This window comes from Sceloporus undulatus, chromosome 6 (assembly GCF_019175285.1).
Source record: "Sceloporus undulatus isolate JIND9_A2432 ecotype Alabama chromosome 6, SceUnd_v1.1, whole genome shotgun sequence".
Classification (NCBI taxonomy): Eukaryota; Metazoa; Chordata; class Lepidosauria; order Squamata; family Phrynosomatidae; genus Sceloporus; species Sceloporus undulatus.
Window position 1 is genome coordinate 155,000,634 of NC_056527.1, and position 15,164 is coordinate 155,015,797.

At 42.0% G+C, this 15,164-nt stretch overlaps 1 protein-coding gene across 1 annotated transcript in view; it reads right to left on the minus strand.

Moving 5' to 3' along the window:
- CD276 (CD276 molecule) overlaps positions 1-3,777 on the minus strand; it is a 45,497-nt gene extending 41,720 nt beyond the window's left edge. Inside the window, exon 1 of the mRNA XM_042474618.1 lies at positions 3,487-3,777. The gene's annotated coding sequence lies outside the window, so the exon portion shown is untranslated. The remainder of the gene's footprint in view (positions 1-3,486) is intronic.
- Between the last annotated feature and the right edge of the window lie 11,387 nt (positions 3,778-15,164).

Genomic DNA, 15,164 nt, shown 5'->3' on the forward strand with positions numbered 1-15,164 from the left:
TTTGTATGTTTTGTTTCGGCTGTAATAAATTGGCGGGGGAAGTGGTGGTGGTCTGGAAGTTGGACTTAACATCAGAAGGATGAAAGAGCAGTTTTCAAACGGACCGAGGAACATCTGATTTGGGATTAGTCATCTCCCCAAAAGTGATGATATAAACATTTCAGGTCCTCTTCCGGGGAACAGGGTAGAATTTGGCAGTGACCATACAAAAACAAATGACAGATGTTTAAAGCTTCAAAAGAACCACAGAAAAATCCCCCATATGAGACCACAGAAAAATCCCCCCAACTGATATAAAGCAGTTTATCCAAAAACCAAGACCAAAATAAGAAAGACACTTTTTTTAAAAAAAGAGAAATGGCCAGACGATATGTGGTTCAAAAGAACTAAATTCTAAATTTTCCTGGGGCAGTGATATTGGATATATGTGTATTTTTTTTCCTGTCTAAATAGCTTAGGTGGGAGCCAATGTATCCCAGTGGTTTGAGTGTTGGACTACGACTCTGGAGACCAGGGTTCAAATCCCAGAAAACTCCATTCCATGGATGCTCAGTGAAGGAAACTCATTGGGTGACCTTGGGCAAGACACACTCTCTCAGCCTCAGAGGATGGTAATGACAAACCTCTGAAGAAACGTACCAAGAAAGTCCCATGTTAGGGTCACTTTAGGATCACCATAAGTTGGAAATGATTTGAAGGTACACAACAAAATAGCTTATAGAGAGGTGCACAGAAATATATATATATATATATATATATATATATATATGATGAAAAGTAGACAGAGTGATTTTTTTTATCTTTCTCTCTGACTCAGTTTCTCATAATACTGGAGGCAGTCATCCCTGGAATCTACTGGGATTTGTTTCCAGGACCCCCACCCAGCCTCCAAATAGATACAACAATTCATGGATGCTCAAGTCTCACTAAATACAGTATAATGCCATAGTAAAATGGTGTCCCTTATATAAAATTGCAATACAGTGGTCCCTCTATATTCACTTGGGTTAGGGGAGAACCGTCTCTGTGAATGTGGAAAAACCGCAAATAAAAAAGAACTATTCTTTTTATGTTAAGAGAACACGTCTCTAGGAATCTCCAGGTTCTCCAGTGCAACTCTATGGTCAACATCTGCCAGAAATTGATTATAAACTCATGTTGGAGGTCTCCAGCACAACTATATGGTCAACTTTTGGCAGAGTTACGCTGGAGGACTTAAGAGATTTCTAGAGAAAACATATTAATCAAAACTGCAAATAATCAGATCCACAAAAGTCAAAGCTGCATAAAAGTTTGCTTTTTGGAATTTATAGTTTTAAAAATATTTTCAGTCTGTGGATGGTTTAATCCATGGATGAGAATCCATTGATAAAGAAGGCTGACTGTAGTTGTATGGTGAATGATTTGAGACAACCAAGAGGAAATACAGTATTGTCTTACACAATGCATGGGTACAGAACCATAAAATGTGGTCCTGGTCACCAGATAAAATAATTTCAAACACATCCTTCCAGGATAATACTAATAGTGGTTAATAACCATGATGACTATATGCTAATTCCAAGGTTGGAGGCACCACAGCACCATATTCCCATTGCTGCAAAAACAATGGGAGAGAGATGTCATGCTCACATCTGGCTTGTGACCTTCCTGTAGGCAGCAGGGATGGCCACTGTGAGAAACAGGATGAAGGGCTAGACAGGCTTTTGCTCTGACTCAGCAAAGCAGTACTTACAATTTTACCACGACAAAACCTTGTAACAACCTTTGCTGTTGTTGTTGTTGTGTTCCGACTTAATGCAACCCTAAGGCAAACCCTATCATGGGGTTTTCTTGGCAAGATTTGTTCAGAGGAGGGTTGTCATTGCCTTCCCCTGAGGCTAAGAGAGTGTGACTTGTCCAAGGTCACCCAATAGTTTTCCATGGTCAAGCTGGGAATTGAACCCTGGTCTCCAGAATCCAGCATTCAAACCACTACCCCCATGCTGACTCCTATGGATATTTATCAGAGCTTGAGAGAGTTAGTTTTGGGGACCCCAACACCTAGAGTTCCTCAGCCAGCATGGCTAGTGTGAGATTATAGGAGTTGCAATTCACATCCCAGTGTTTATTCAGGTGCAAGTCCCACTGCTTTCAATGGGACTTACCCCTCAGAACAGAGATAGGAAATATGTACCCCTCCAAATAGTGTTGGACTTCAACTTTGTTATGCCTCATTATTATATATTCTATCTAGGGCTGGTGGGATTTCCAGTTCAACAAGGCTTGGAAGGCCTAGCATCCCCACTTCTATTTCTTAGAAAGTGCACTTAGCATGGCTGCCTTGATGATTATTCCAGCCAGTTTCTGGAAAAGCAACCATTCCCAACTCTTGGTATCAAAGCTCATAAATGGATCTTGCATTTTAAAAAAACTAAATATTCAACTTCTTTATAGAATGCATTTAGAAAACCTAATTTGATTTTTCCTTTTTCTTTTTTTTAATTCTCCTGGTAGACTAGCTAAAGAGAGCCAATGCAGCATAGTGGTTTGAGCACTGCACTACGACTGTAGAGACCAGGGTTCGAATCCCCACTCAGCCATGGAAGCCCACTGGGTGACTTTGGGCAAGTCGCACCCTCTCAGCCTCAGAGGGCCGCAAAGGCAAACCCCTTCTGAATGAGTCTGGCCAAGAAAATCTCTGATAGGGTTGCCTTCTCCATAAGTTGGAAGTGACTTGAAGGCACACAACAACAACAACAATAACAACAAGACTAGCTAAGCATGCCTAAAATCTTATTTTAAAAGTAACCACATGGAGCATCTGTGTATCATGGTTGGACTGTTGGACTACAGCTGGGGAGATCAAAATTCAATTCCTTGCTCAAGCATTAAAACCCACTTGGGCAAGTCACACTCTCTCAGCCTCAGAGGATGACAATGACACCCCCCTCTAAAGAAACTAACCAAGAAAATCCCAGGATTCCCAGTTTGGCCATGAAACCCATTGGGTGAACCTTGGGCTAGTCACACTCTCTCAGCCTCAGGGGAAGGCCAGGGCAAATCCCCTTTTAAAGAAACTTGCCAAGAAAACCCTATGATAAGAGTGACCCTAAGTCAAAAACGATAAGTTGGGAGGCACACAACAAGAAAGCACACCAACAACACAAATCATCCACCAGTTTTTGGAACCGTTTTAAGGGAGTGGAAAGAGAGGGGAAGAGAGGAGGGGAACAAAAGCAAACCTTGGCACATTATTATTTTTTAAATCAGATCTACCCAGACTATTCCACTGGCTGAGAAGTTCTGGCTCACCCTGGCCATGCTGACTGAGAAGTGCTGGGTGCTGGCATTAAAACCAATCATAACAACTTTACCAAATGCAGAGCAAAATCCCAAGAGTCCCTTGCGTAAAGCAGAAAGGGATCTGGTTCTCTTGGGTGCTTTTCTTGGCACCCTTTTCTCCTCCAGATCCCCATTCAGATCCCAAGCCAAGGGGGCACTTACTCTGCCCAGGCGATCCTGGCTTCCTTGCTTGGTTTCTTTGTTTCTTTCCTTCCTTCCTTGGTTTCTTTGTTTCTTTTCCCTCTTCCTCCTTTCTTCCTCCTTCTTGCCCAGGGCGGATCTCTCCTCCTTGCCTGGCCTGGGAGGGGGACTTTTTCTCCTCTTTGCCTCTAAGTTGGCATTGCTTTGACCCCCTTGGCACTGAAGCCAAGCACTGGGCAACCTTGGCTAGGAAAACCCCTTGCCCCAGAGAGGAAACTGCTGGAGGGAACAGAAAAGAAGGAGGAGAAAAGTCCCAGCCCATCCAGCCTCCGCCTTGCTTTGGGATGTGGCTTGGATGGGGTGGATCAATTCCTGTGATCCCCCCCTCCCTCTTTCTCTGAGTCAGATTGCATTTCAGAGGCAAAAAACACCTCTGAGCCTTCCTTGCCTAAGGTAAACCTCTGGAAAAGTCCTGGGTTCAACTGGAAGACACATGCCTACTGAATGCCATGTGGCTGCTTAGAAGATCCGTGGCATGGTTTTAATTTGTTGCCTGCTACTGTATATTTTATTTATTGTCTTCTATGCTATATCTTATTGTTTGAAGGTAAAGATGTGTTAATGTGTATTTTATATATATAGTTTTTTGTGGGTTTGTAGCCACATTCTAGAAGAGTTTGTTGCTGACGTTTCGCCAGCATCTGCAGTTGGCATCTTCAGAGAATGCTGGCATGGAAGTGAGTGGGATGTGTGTGTGTGTGTGTGTATACACACACACACACAGAGTTGCCCCTCCGTTTTCACGGACTTGAGATCTGCAGTTTTGATTATTCACAGAGGGGTGACCTCCATTAAAGTTAATGGTGCACGTGCCCATGACACATGCACATTACCGCACGCAGGAGCACCTAGGATCCAACATTGATCAGAATGGTCGAATTCAAAGATATAGCCATGTTAGTCTGTAGAATCAGTAGGTGGAGAGTTCTTGTAGCACCTTTGAGACTAACTGAAAGAAAGAAGTTGGCAGCTGGGGCTTTTGAAGACTGAAGTCTGCTTCCTTGACAGAAGTATGACAGCCTCAATTGAGTCATCTTGGCTTCTAGAGAAAGTTCAGATCTGATTTGCTCTTGTACCCATTTGTTTGTCCTTTCAGCCATCCACTGTATCCTCAGCACTCTTCTCCAGCACCACATCTTTTTCCTATCAGCTTTCTTCGCCATCCAGCTTTTGCACCCATATACAGTGATGGAAAATAGGATAGCATTAAAAATCCTCACTTTATTGTTCAGTTGTATATCTTTGCACTTCAGGATCTTGCCTAGTTCTTTCACAGTTGCCCTTCATAGTCCTATTCTTCTGATTTCTTGACAGCAGTTTCCGTTCTGGTCAGTGATTGTTCCAAGATATGGGAAGTATTTGATTATTTCAATGTTCTCAGCACCCATACTGGCAGCTCCCATGCCAATGAGTTATTCAGGGAGCCATTCCTAAAACAGGCTTACCACTTTGAATGGCTCCTTTAGAGTTTGGACCTACAGCGGATTCACTGCTTCAGTGACAGAAGAACACCAGACATTGACAGAACTATTAAACAGAATACAGTAACACACTAGAAATTAAGTCCAGGACTTAAAAAGTCATCTGAACATCTTTCCTGAAAGCTGGGTTGTCTTGTTGTTTTGTGCCTTCAAGTCATTTCTGAATTATGGCAACCCTAATAAGACCAGGGTTTGAATCCCAGCTCAGCCATATAAACCCACTGAGTGACTTTGGGCAAGTCACACTCTCTCAGGATGGCAATGCCAACCCCCTCTGATGAAACGTGCCAAGAAAACCCCATGAATAGGGTCACCATAAGTTGAAACAACTTGAAAGTGCACCACGACAAATACAAAAGGCAACTCTATCATAGAGTTTTCTCGGCAAGAATTGTTCAGAAGGGGTTTGCATTTGCCTTCCTTGCCACGCTGGCTCTTGAAAGCAGGGTCGAGTGAGTCATAATTCTGGAGAGGGTGCATTCTACCGTTTTGGAGCGATACTAGGGAAAGCCTTTTCTATCCCGGCTTGTTTATATTTGGATTTCTGTTCCTATAATTGGACTTATTGTGGGTGGAGAAAGAAGAAGCCGCTGCTAAGTCCAGGCAACAAAACTGCCTTGGGTCTCACAGAAGCAGCTGTCAAAAATAACACAGCAATCTGGTGCATACACAAGGAAACTTGTGTCTTAGGATTTTCTCTTGCCTATAGGACAGAGCAAAGGGGCTGTTTGATATGATCTCACCAGGATTCCTCTCTGCTGAATCTGTCATTGGCTGGATTGTGGTTTCCCCCTCTAAAGAGCTTCTATGTCCGCCCTCGGCTAAAGAGTTCTCCAAAGCCTATGGGTTGCTACTTCAGACCAGGCAAAGTGAAATGAGTCCTATTGCAGTCCATTAAACATCCACTGGAGGGAAATATCTTTATCAGAACTGACCAAATATGTACACCATTTTTTTTAAACTTTATTTTTTATTCAAACCAATTCTATGCAAAAATAAAAATAAAATATCAATATCCATTGCATGTCCTTTGTTGGGTTTCATTCAGTTCTCCATATTATCCACAAATCTAATCGGAAATGTTGTTCATGTTTGAAAGTGTGCTTCTTGTAAAACAAAAGTTTGCTTTCATTCTGATATACAGAATTATACCTTCTTTCATTAAGCTCAAATGTTTTTCTAAGATTTTTAATACAATGTATTCCTAATTTTCTATATATTCTACTCTCATTTCTAAAGACTGATCTGCCATCTTTGATCTTTACGCTTCTTTGAGTTTTACTAGTTTGTGTGACTTTCCCTTGAGTTTTATCTACATTTGTTCTTTTTGTCTGATCCCTATATGCACATCTTTTAAGGCATGCTTTTGAAATCTCTAGATCTCTTAATCAAATTTTCTCAAAGCTCATAAAAGAATCACTGTATGGGAGTGAAAGTTGTGGTGGATCTCAAATTAAATAAAAATTAAAACCCACAGAATCTCTTCGAGTGAAGTCACTAAATATCAGTAATGGGTCATGAACCATGCAAGGAACAGAAACAACCGCAAAATCCATTAGCCTTCAGAATGACAGCTCTATGATACAGAACACATGACATTTTGCAACGAAGTATCTCCGTTCCACATTATGCTACACATGAGCCAAGGTGTTAATATAGTCAACAGTGCACAACCCAGTCTAGATTTGTTGTTGTTGTTGTTGTTGTTGTTGTTATTATTGTATGCCTTCAAGTCATTTCCATTGCCATAAGGTAAATCTGTCATGGGGTTTTCATGGAGATTTACCACACTTTTCTACTATCTTTCTGCCAATTACTTCAAGATGATTTCCAATGTTAAATAGTTGTTGTACTTGTTGTGTGCCTACAAATCATTTCTGACTTATGGTGACCCTAAGGCAAACCTATCGCAGGGTTTTCTTGGCAGGTTTCTTCAGAGGGGAGTTTACCATTGCCATTCTCTGAAGCTAAGAGAGTGTGACTTGCCTTGCCCAATGTTACCCAATGGGTTTCCATGGCTGCACTGAGATTTAAACGCTACTCTCCCAATGTCCTAGTCCAATGCTCAGACCATTATACCACGCTGGCCCCTCCGGACTTACCATCTAACACTGTGATAGGAAAAGAACATGGGTTTTGGAGGGAATAAAGAAACAACCAAATCCAAGCTCCCATTGGCTTTGTTTTATGTCTTTGTATATTAGTTATGGGGATGTGGTGGCCTAGTGGTTAAGATGCCAAGTCTGATGATCAGAAGATCGACAGTTCAAGGCCTGAGTGCTGCATGATGGGGTGATCTCCTGTCACTAGTTCCAGCTTCTGCCAGTCTAGCAGTTTGAAAGCATGCAAATGCAAGTAGATAGATAGGTACTACCACTTTGGTGGGAATGTAACAACATTTGGTGCAGTCATGCTGACCACATGACCACCGGATTCATCTTTGGACAACGCTGGCTGTTCAGCTTAGTAACAGAGATGAGAACTGCCCTTACAGTCGGTTACAACTAGACATTCATGCCAAGGGACTTCCTTTACCTCTATATTAGTTATTTTTCTTTCTCACCTTACTTCCAATAAACACAAGGCACTGTACTGGTTCTCCTCCTAACAGCCCTGTGAGGTAAGTCAGCAACAGGATTGCATTCAGGTCAATATGTCTCAAAACTACAGAAGAGTCAGGTTTGAACCTGCACAGAGTTCCGTAGACACAGAGCTATACAAGAGTTCCTTGTTACTGCAGCTGTGATAGAAAGAGATTTTTACATACAGCATAGACTGCATATGTGGTGTAGCAGTTTGAGTTTTGGACTATGACTCGAGATCAGAGTTCAAATCCCAGTTTGGCCATGTAAACCTATTGGGTGACCTTAGGCAAGTCACACTCTCTCAGCCTCAGAGGAAGGTAATGGTAAACCCCCTCTGAACAAATCTTACCAAGAAAACCCCATGATAGGTTCATCTTGGGGTCACCGTAAGATGGAAATGACTTAAAGGCACAAAACAACAACAGAGATTGGACCAGGCATACAGAGTTTGAGATATCCTACCCTCCAGCTGTTTTGATTAATCCTCTGCCATCCCATCTTTTTGGCTGCTGTTAAAATGTCCCAGGTTTTCTTTCCTCCTTTCACTTTGACCCATTCCCTCAGCTTATTTCAGCTGCTGCAAACTGAGTGCAAAGTGCAAAAGGAGTTTACAACCAGTTTACTGGAGGAGAGCAGAGGAAGGCCTGGGTGTTGCCCTTCCCAGTCCACTCAGCAAAAGCAAGCGGCTGCAGCCTCACCCAGATTGTGTTTTGTTCCTCATTAATAATTTTTGCCATTTTGACTACACTCTAATGTTGCTTGGCCATGCATGCTCCAGTTTTAATATGTGAAACGCTAGAGGGCATGAAATATGTCCAAACTGCAAGGTGCTTTCTTTTATCTTCTCTCTCAGAAAAAAGAATATTTTCCTTTACACTAAGAGCACATGTTTCTGTGTCCCCCATTTCACCAGTGGGGAATTATTTCTCTCCTTGCGTATATTCCCCCCCCCCCACCTTTATATTCATTTATATTCAGTAGAGTGGTGTCCCACTGCGTTATTCAAGGGACGTGATGGATGCTGTCATAGCATACGCACTGCAAAAATAATCCAGTTTGACACCACTTTAACTGCCATGCCTCAATACTATAGTATTCTGGGAACTGGAGTTTGTTGTGGCACCAGAGCTCTCTGACCGAGGAGGCTAAATGTCTCACAAAATGGCAATTCCCAGAATTCCATAGCATCGAGCAATAGCAGTTAAAGTGGTGTCAACCTATATTATTTCAGCAGTGCAGATGCAGCCATAGTCCTTGATAGTTAAAAATCCTGAAGCTTTGACCTGGCAAGCCCTGGTGCCCTTTGAAGACTATAGTTTGGTGAGGTGTATTCTGCTGAGTTTCCAGACACTAATTCTTGATGGGCAAATTCAAGGCCCTAGGCTTTCCCTTTTCAGACAGAATTATGTTGGTACATTATCTGATCCAAGCAGCCCCCTTTTTTAATGCCTTATGTCCTTGGCAGCCTCTGAGATCATAGCCTTTTTCTTTCTTGTCTCCACTGCCTATGCTGACCCTGGCATAGTACGGCAACCATCTTCCAGCATTAAGGTTTTTTGGTCTTTAAATAACACATGGATGTGACAGCCTAGCATATGCAACACCTGTTGTTGCATGCTTTTCAGTCATTTCTGACTTATGGCAACTCTAAGGTGACCCTATCATGGGGTTTTCCTGGCAAGTTTCTTCATTGCCATTGCCATCCTCAGTGGCTGAGAGAGTGTGACCTGCCCAGGGTCACCCATTGGGTTTACATGGCTGAGACGGGATTGAATCCTGGTCTTCAGAGTCACACAGTCCAGCACTCAAACCACTACACCACCCTGGCTCTCATATAAAGGACACATTCAAACAAAGGGCTAGAAGTTAGCATCATTGCCTTTTGGATTCCTGGCTGAGGTGTGCTGACTGGGTGATTGTGGGAGTTGTAGTCCAAGGGGGTACCTTTCCCAAGCTGTAAAAGTTACATTCCCAAGTTCTACAGAGATAAGAGCCAGTGTGGTGTAACAGGTTGAGCACTGAACTATGAGAGACTAGGGTTCAAATCTGCTGAACCAAGGAAACCGATGTAGTTGCCTTGGGCACATTACACTCTCTCAGCTTCAGGTGAAGGCAATGGCAAACTACCTCCCAATGAATCTTGCCAAAAGAACCCTATAAATCAGAAGTCACTTGGAAGGCGCACAACAACAGAGAAAACTTCAAATAAATGGCATTGAGGAAGGATACACAACTACTCAGTGCTAAAATATTTGCTTGCTGAAATTACTTGGTTTATCTAAAACTGGGCAGTCAGCCAAAGGGACAGAAGCATGCAATATAATAATCCCAGCAGCAGGGATGCCTGGAAAAGTCCTTTCTCCTCTTGACTCATCCCAGCCTATTGCTTTAACATCTTCTATAGGAAAATATACAGGAGGGGCAATGCTGATTAATCATAATAAACTTGTATTTTATTGTCTTCTTATCTGTAAGCCGCCTTGATCACATTGTGGAAAGGCGGGGTATAAATAAAGGTTATTATTATTATTATTAATATTTGGTACCTTATTCAGAGCGGCATGGACAATAACTTAGTTGGTGTTTGAGGAAAGGGAGAAAGCCAGTGGATGATATGATGCCTTTGGGAAGAGACATGTGGAAAACTGTGTCATCATAGAAATTGTTTGCTGGCAGGTTGTGTCAATATTATATCCCCGTAAGGTGGAAGGAGAATCATGAAGATCTCCAGATATTGTTGAACTGCAAGTCCCAGCATTCTTTACCATTAGCTAAACTGGCTAGAGCAGCTGAAAGTTGCAATTAAACCACATCTGGAGGATGAATTACTATTAAATTGACAAGAGTTTGGGCTAAACCAGGCACAGGGAATCTAGCTGTTGTTGGACCTTAGGAGCACCCTAGGCTGGAAACGATTTGAAGGCACACAACAACAAACCTGTGTTTTACAGTTTTAATCATCTGTTTTCAACTAAACTGTCATTCAGTTGCCTGTTTTTCTAACTTTTGTAGAACAAATCTTTAACTGTACTCTTTTTAAAAATGTTTCTAAACTGCCTTGGATCCAGTACAATGAGAAAGGATGGATAGAAATTAATTAAATAAATAAATATAACAAACTTGGATGAAAGTTTTCTGCCATTACAAGATATCCATGATATGTTATTCTGAGTTTTTGGAGTATTTTCAATTTCTTCTCCAAATTTCCTCTTAAGAATGTGGCATGCACAATAGGATGAGTTTTTTTCCTCCCCATTCAGAGCATCTTGACACATTTCTACTATAATTTAAGCTGTTTTGTGCTATTTTGTCTATCTTTTAGGCTACAAAAATCCACATCTGATCACAGGCGCTGATGAGTCCAAATTGAGAGTTGTCATAAAACATTTGATCCCAATCCATCAACTAAAAAAACCCTTCAAAATGTCTCTGTTTCTCCCCTCTAAAATGCACATTTATGGACCACTTTAGTCCAGTCTTGATGTTTACACTGACATTGAAATCCTGAACATTTTTGTCCAAGTTGTGAACACACTGGTATATTTTCGCTTTTGGGGAGCGGACAGATGGGTTTGTTTTGTATGGAACTTTGTGAGACCCAACTTTTAAAGGTTGTCGATGGTACCACTCAGAATGTTGTTTCATCCAAATTGTAAGTGAAACCGTCAACATCAGTTCAGACAAAAAGGAGGATTTCCTGGTTCCTTAGGAAAATATAGGAAGAGTCATGCGGGATCAGAACAAACTGTCCAGCACTCTGATCACTCAGAGGCCAACCCATTGGTCATAGAAAGCCATGGAACAAGACATAAACGTAAAAGCACCTTCCTAATAAAACCCTCCAGCTATTGATGCTGCAGGTCTATTGCCTCCAACAGTGGAGGGGATATACAAGTATACCTCAGTTAGCAAAGTAGATGTGTTCCTGGGCATTACTTGCTTAGCAGAAAATATGATACTAAAGGCAGATATAACGTGGATGGGGATAGGTTTCTCTGCTACCTAAAAGAAGAGCATCGTGTTTCAGCAAATGTTTTATCCAAAAGTTACAATATGCCCATGTGAAGTTAAACAACCAGGTCAGGGAAGCCTTGCATACATAAACAAAAACATGCTGAACCATATTTTTTGTCTACTTTTGCCAGTCTCCACATATGATTTTCATGTGATGACAAAACATATAGAGCCATGCTTCTGAATCAGGCTTGCTTGCTCCCCCCTTTTCTCCCTGTTTTGCTATTCATGCATGTTCAGTAAAGGATTTCAGAGACAGCTGCTGTTTACCTAGCCTCTTGTAGAGACACACACACAGCTATAGGAGAATTGGCTGGAGGAGAATCCCATTTTTTCCCATCTTAAGCTTTAACGCATTGCTTACTGCAGACAGACTGAAAGTCTGTCTTTCTTCATTCCTCTTTTGCCATCCTCCCATTGAATACCTCACCAAACTACAAATCCCAGGATTTCACAGGATAGTGTCATGACAGTTCAAGTGATGTCAAACTGCTTTATTTTTGCAGTATGGAAACCAGGAGAGTCACCTTGAGGGCACTATATGTTGGAAGCAATTTGAAGACACACAATAACACAACAGCAACAAAAAAACAAACCTTAAGACAGTCACAATAGATGAGAGTCAACCCGAAGGCATCTAATAAGAACCACCAATGTAGGAAACCCACATAGCCTTTGCATCAAATTCTCCCTTCATTCATGCAGCCATACATGCAAAAGAGCTGCCCTTGGGTGCTTTCTGGGTCCATATTTGGTCTGCAGGCAGGACTGGGGATTCAGTTCATGAGAAAAGTGGGAGGAATGTGTTTTCAATCCCGCAATGTCTGTCTGAGTCATTTGCAGCTGACTGATTTCAGAGCAGTGGAGCAGGAGGAAGAGACCCTGAAGACCCCAGAATGTGGAAGTTTTGCTTTGCAAGTTGACCACATTGTGGGTTGACTCACTAACAGTCACAGCCTGCCTGGAACTTCAGTTGGCTGTGAATGCTGAGCAGGCAAAAGTATGTACCTTGTTCTTGCATGCCTGTCCAATTTATTCAGATCGTACAAAGAAACTGTGGATTTATTCTTGGTCTACAAAATAAGCCGTAGGGGGAAGGAGTAATCTGCCAGGTTTGCTTTGTCATGCTTTTAAATGTCTTCAGTCTCAAGTTCTTGCAATTACATTTCTAGAGTAAAAAATAAATAAATACAATTTTGGGTTTTGTTTGGTTTTTTGTTTTTTGGTATACAGTGCTTTTAAATACTAAACGAAAGAAAATTCTCCAGTCTTTATAGTGGCCAAGTTCAATAGGTACAGCTAACCCCAGTGTGGAACAAAAATTACTCTACCTGCTTGCCATCCGTGTAACCGTTAAAGATAAGGAGCTGCCAGAAAGAAAATCCAAAAGACAGACAGGCAGAAAGAAAGAAAGAGGAAGGAAAATAAATTTCTGGCAAACATAACTCAAAGCTGCAAAAGCCATCAAAAACATAGAGACTGAAAGAACCAAGTGGTCAAAATGCTCTGCCTGGAAGTGTGAATCTGTCAGTTTTACAGCGGGCCCTTGTTATCCGCTGGGGTTTAGTTATCCCCGTGTATGTAAATGAGATCCCTTTTGAATGTAAATAATAAAATAATATCTATATATTTAAAAGACGTCCAAAGAATGAGAGTCCACCATCCTCTAAGGCAATCCCCACTGCTGAACCCATCCCTCTCATCCCAAATTTAACCTTGTGTCACACACTGGAACTGACCTGGATTAAATTTCATTACAGCCTTATGTCACTAGAAAACCCACTCAAGGAGGAACCTGGCAGGATTCTCTCAGGAAGCCCTTCCATATCTGAGCTGCCAGAGGTTGTTGTGTCCCTTCAAGTTATTTCTGATTTAAGGCAATCCTAAGGCAAACCTCTCGTGGGGTTTTCTTAGCAAGATGTGTTCAGAGGGGGTTAGCCAGTGCCTTCCTCAGAGGCTGAGAGAGTGTTACTTGTCCTAGGTCACTCAATAGGTTTCCAGGATCAAGCAGGCATTCAAATACTGGTCTCTTAGGGCCTGAACAGACAGGCTAAAATAAAGCTTCTTCAGGTCACTTTGAAGGTATGCTGTTTAAGTGCTGCATGCATCCTAAGAGGCCGGAAGCCATGCCAAAGCCATGCTCCAGTCTTAAGGACTGGAGCGCAGCTTCTGGCTTCTTAAGATGCATGTGTGATTTAAACAGCATACCTCCAAAGTGACCCGAAGCAGCTTTATTTTGGCCTGTATAGATGGGTCTCTAGAGTCCTAGTCCAACACTCAAATCACTATGCCATGCTGGCTCTCCGCCAGTTCATATTACTGTGGCTTGTATCCAGACATTTGGGAGAACATCTCCTGGAGCCAATGCAAATTAACTGATAAAACATACATTACAATTAGGCTTCAAGAAATATAAACCTGGCTCTCTCACTCGGAACGCAGGCATGTCCGTCCTGAGCATTGCCAGTGAGGCAGATACAACAGGCGGATTGGCAGATGACAAATCCAATACAAAATAGCAAATAGGCTTTAAACGATCCGTCATTGAAATGGCTGCCATGAATGCTCACTGGAAGCTCTGTAATGACTGACCGGCTACAGATACTCTCTGACGCTCCTGGCGTGTTTGTCTTTATTTCATTGTAATTAAAAACGTTTAGCAAATGTATTGGCATTTCTGGTTGACCGGCTCTGGCGCAGTCCGATGGATGGTTAGAAGATAGGGAGAGTCAATGAAGTGACTGGCATGGCTGTAGCTCAGTGACACTGATGTCCTCGTGAAGTTGCAAAACCTTCTTGCATACTCCTGGATTTTCCATACCAATTGGCCTAATTCTTAATCTCTGAATCAAAAAGCAGCTCCAAACGTGCGATACTGTCCTCTGAGCATAAGAAGAGCCAAGTGGGAATGGGAAAAGGTCTATCTTGGTCACACTATGGATAATCTATTGCCAGTGGAAAGCTTACCTGCAAGATAAATTTGTTTGGGGTTTTAGTCTAAACCTGGAGCTACTTAAGGTGCTGTAGCCTTACCCCAAAGCAAGTTTAGCATCTTGGCTGGCACCTTTAGGCTACATCTGCCATAGACTCTACTGCTAACAGTTGTAAGAAGGAGGAGGAGGCAGAGATGATGATGATGAGGAGGAGGATGGTGATGGTTTTGCCCATCAATGAAAAGGAACACTGCAGGAATGAATGGAAGATGAAGTAGCTACAGGGAAGACATGGCATTTGTGTGATAAGGTACGGCTACAGATGCTACTATCCTGTTGTAATTCCATTTGGGCAACTTCATGTGATAATAATAATAATAATAATAATAATAATAATAATAATAATTTATTTATGTATACCCCACTCTTCAGCCAAAAGGCTATCAGAGCAGCTTACAAATTGTTAGACATTTCCCTTTTCTTACAGATCTGGATACAAGTCTGGAGAAGAGAAGATCCAAAGGTGATAGGATCAGTCTTTTTTAAAGATCTGAAGGGTTGTCATGCAGAAGATGGAGCGAGCTTGTTTTCTGCTGCTCGAGACCAGGACAGAAACCAGCGGATCC